The sequence below is a fragment of the Engraulis encrasicolus genome, chromosome 15 (assembly GCF_034702125.1).
Source record: "Engraulis encrasicolus isolate BLACKSEA-1 chromosome 15, IST_EnEncr_1.0, whole genome shotgun sequence".
NCBI lineage: Eukaryota > Metazoa > Chordata > Actinopteri > Clupeiformes > Engraulidae > Engraulis > Engraulis encrasicolus.
In genome coordinates, this window is record NC_085871.1 from 55080672 (window position 1) to 55085671 (window position 5000).

Genomic DNA, 5000 nt, shown 5'->3' on the forward strand with positions numbered 1-5000 from the left:
GTGTGTGTGTGTGTGTGTGTGTGCGCGCCTGTGTGTGTGTGCGCGCCTGTGTGTGTGTGTAGTTTGTGTGTGCAGTAGTCTCTTTGAGTGTCTTGACGTGCCATTTGGATATTCACACGAGCAGCTTTTAATTGGCACATTGAGAAGTTCAGGGAAGGGAATGGGGTGTGTGTGTGTGTGTGTGTGTGTGTGCGCGCGCATTTGTGTGTGTCTGTCAGTGTCAGGGGGAGTGTGTGTGTGTGTGTCAGGGTTTGTGTGTGTGTGCGCGCATTTGTGTGTGTGTATGTTAGCGGGTGTGTATATCAGTGTCAAGAGGAGTGTGTGTGTGTCAGGGTCTGTGCATACGTGCGTGTATGTGTGTGTGTGTGCGTGCGTGTGTGTGTGTGCGTGCGTGTCAGGGGTGTATGTGTAGGTGAGGGAGTCAACATTTGATTTTAGGGCGTCAGAGACTGCACTGCACATCACACCACATCGCATCGCATCGCACCGCACCGCACCGCACCGCACCGCACCACTCCACACCACTCCGCACCGCACCGCACTGCACAGGACCACATCGCACAGCACCGCACCACATTGCACCACACCAAACCGCACCGCATCATACCGCACCGCACCGCACCACTCCACACCACTCCGCACCGCACCGCACCACACCGCACCACACCACTCCACACCACACCACACCACTCCGTACCGCATCGCACCGCACCGCACCGCACCGCACCACTCCACACCACTCCACACCGCACCGCACCGCACCGCACCACACCACACCACTCCGCACCGCACCGCACCGCACCGCACCACTCCACACCACTCCGCACCGCACCGCACCGCATCGCACCGCACCGCACCGCACCGCACCGCACCGCATCACATCACACCACTCCACACCACTCCGCACCGCACCGCACCGCACCGCACCGCACCACACCACTCCACATCACATCACATCACATCACATAAAACCACACCACACCACACTACACTACACTACACCACATCACATCACATCAATAGTGCTTCTATTGTATTGTCTTGTCTTCTGTCTTCTTTTCTTCTCTGTTCTCTTCCTGCCTCCAATGTAGAAGATGGATTGGCCATCTGGCATAGCGGGCATTTCCCTCCTGGGCCCCTATTGGCCATATGGCATAGCGGGCATTTCCCAGTGGGCCCCGCACCTTTGTGGGCCCCTGGCCATATGGCATAGCGGGCATTTCCCAGTGGGCCCCTATTGGCCATCTGGCATAGTGGGCTTTTCCCACTGGGCCCCTATTGGCCCTCTGGCGTAGCGGGCTTTTCCCAGTGGGCCCCTATTGGCCATATGGCATAGCGGGCATTTCCCAGTGGGCCCCGCACCTTTGTGGGCCCCTGGCCGTATGGCATAGTGGGCTTTTCCCGGTGGGCCCCTGGCCATCTGGCATAGCAGGCCCGGAATCATTGTGGGCCACAATTTGCCACCGGTGAGTCAATTCTGCGCCGCTAATTATGAATTAAGCCAAAGGTGTCCGGGCCCTATTTCTTCGCCAGCCCTCAGCATGCCGACTTCCACTGCTGTGAACAACAAGAAGCAACCAAGAGAATATGTGAGGGAGTATCTAACTTGCTAACATGCTGAACTGATTCTCTATTCTCGCTATTCCGGTGTGTGTGTGTGTGTGTGTGTGTGTGTGTGTGTGTGTGTGTGTGTGTGTGTGTGTGTGTGTGTGTGTGTGTGTGTGTGTGTGTGTGTGTGTGTGTGTGTGTTTGTGATTATGTGTGGGTGGGTTGTAAAGTAATGTGATGTGATTTAATGGGATTGTAATGTAATTACACAAGGTAGCGTAGCATGTTGCATACACACACACAGACACACACACACACACACACACACACACCACACACACACACACACACACACACACACACACACACCACACACAACGCACACACACACACACACACACACACACACACACACACACACACACACACACACACACACACACACACACACACAGACACTCACATGAAAAAGCGATCGTGTGTTCTAGAACCCCCTGCAGGGTTCTGAACTCTCCAACAAGTCAAAGAGGAAGCCATCTCTCTACACACACTCGCACACACACACACACACACACACACACACACACACACACACACACACACACACACACACACACACAGACACACACACACACACACACACACACACACACACACACACACACACACACACACACACATTCACATATACACACACACACACACACACACACACACACATACACACACACACACGCACACACACATTCACATATATACACACACACACACACACACACACAGAGCATGGTATTGTCAATGAATTATAATTGTTTTGCGTACTATACCGGGTATCTCAACATTGTTTTGCGTACTATACCGGGTATCTCAACATTGTTTTGCGTACTATACCGGGTATATCGCCCTGCTGTATCCTTTCACATGGCTTTGAGAATGTACACTTATGGCAGTAGTAGTAAAACAGCTGTATCCTTTCACATGGCTTTGAGAATGTACACTTATGGCAGTAGTAGTAAAACAGCTGTATCCTTTCACATGGCTTTGAGAATGTACACTTATGGCAGTAGTAGTAAAACAGCTGTATCCTTTCACATGGCTTTGAGAATGTACACTTATGGCAGTAGTAGTAAAACAGCTGTATCCTTTCACATGGCTTTGAGAATGTACACTTATGGCAGTAGTAGTAAAACAGCTGTATCCTTTCACATGGCTTTGAGAATGTACACTTATGGCAGTAGTAGTAAAACAGCTGTATCCTTTCACATGGCTTTGAGAATGTACACTTATGGCAGTAGTAGTAAAACAGCTGTATCCTTTCACATGGCTTTGAGAATGTACACTTATGGCAGTAGTAGTAAAACAGCTGTATCCTTTCACATGGCTTTGAGAATGTACACTTATGGCAGTAGTAGTAAAACAGCTGTATCCTTTCACATGGCTTTGAGAATGTACACTTATGGCAGTAGTAGTAAAACAGCTGTATCCTTTCACATGGCTTTGAGAATGTACACTTATGGCAGTAGTAGTAAAACAGCTGTATCCTTTCACATGGCTTTGAGAATGTACACTTATGGCAGTAGTAGTAAAACCTTGCCAGCAAGACGAAATTCCCCAGCTAAAAAAAAGTAGTTTGCTAGGTCAAAAGCGTCGGTCCATTAATTATCCAAGGCTGTCAGTTACCCCGACGAGCCTGCCACACCCCCTCTTTATTCTAGTAGCTCAGCGCCATGAGGGCTCTTCACCAGCTAGAGGGTCCTGCTTATTGAACTACCTGCCAGTACATAGGCTACCACCAAGAAGTCAAGTTCCTTGAAAATACGAGCTCTCATTCTCGAGCTCCGGACCGTAGGCGTGGGTGCCTTCTCTTTACGCATCAGTTCATAGTCATACAGTCAATGTTCATGGCAAACGCTCAGACAATCGTGCAAATTTACCTGATTACAAACTGAACCAGCATGAAGTTTTGCATCAGCCCCAGACAACTTGAGCGGCAAAACAACAAGGAGAAACTCATATTTCATTTTTTTACGCTGCACACACTTCTTTTAAAACATGCACTGTGGGGATTTTGGCCTCGCGCGCGGACAGTAAAATGGAAACGCATGGTGTACTGTCTGACCTGTCACTGCCGTCCCGTTGACTGTCAGGATTTGGCCTGTTGAAACTTTTCCAATTTTTGTCTTAAAATCAGGGAATTTTGCCGTTTTTGTAGCTGACAATTATGCTGTTCTATCAAACACTTTAAAAACAATTAGCTTGTTACGCACGCAGTGAAGCACTGGGCGCGCTCTGTTTTGAGTTCTTTGCATGGTCCGTAATTATAGCCTACCAAACGGAAAAATGTCCACATAGAACAGGGGTCAGGAACCTTTTTGGTGGAGAGAGCCATAAACGCCCATTTTTAAAATATATATTTTTTGTGAGAGCCATACCATTTTCGCCATTATTTCCTATGCTAATTGCCATGCACAGAAGGGAATAAAAGTAACGCTTGCATTGGGGATAAGAAGGGAGAGAGCTGACGAAAGAAGAACTAAAACTACTTGTGGATGTAATGATGTGCATTTAAGAACCCATGCGCATGCATTACCGAGTTGCCAATGAGAATGGCGAGGGTGCGTTTATTCTAGCCATCAGACAGACACAGGGAAGGTGCATGAGGAGGGAGGGAGAGAGAACTTCAAGAGAGGATGCTCATCTTGGTCGCGCTGACAATAGTTAACATTTTACAGTTGATATGTGGCTGACATGTCTATTTTTAGTAATTCACGAAAATACTGTTCAAATCGCGTCCCTTACCGACATGCGTCCCCAATACAGAATGTATGATTTAACCGCCAAATACAGGACGAATGGCAACCCTACATTTGCCTTCGCATTGTGGCACATACTATCTCGCAATCACACTAAACTGGGAAAGACTTACGTCAGTTGATTCAGCCCAAAGTTCTTCCTGTAAGCGAAGGAGAAGTACAGCGCTGCATTTATATCCCTCACTTGTGCTTCCTCCACTTGATTTGCCATCATAATGGCACGATCGTGAACAGTTTCTTTGTTTTGGATACAACCGTTAGGTAGCTGAACTTTAGGTAAAGCATTACGGATGGAATGTTAGCTCACACGACACGACCCAGTGCGGGCACGGCATTGGCCAATAAAAAAACACGTTTTTCATATCTGTACAGTAGCCTTCGTCGAAGGCCTGTGCTTGGCTCAGCTGATCTTTTTATTGATTTTTTTAAGTTTCATGAACTTCCATGTGTATTTCCGGAGCAAATGAATGTCAAATTAAATGAAAAGCACTTCAATACATTGCAAGACTGATACAGACTGATACAGAAAACCGCCAATAAATGGTTGCTCAGTATCTGACTACTTGTATTGCCTCATCATGACTGATGAAACATTTGCATTGTAGAATTGAATCGGATCGGATCGGATTGCATAGAATC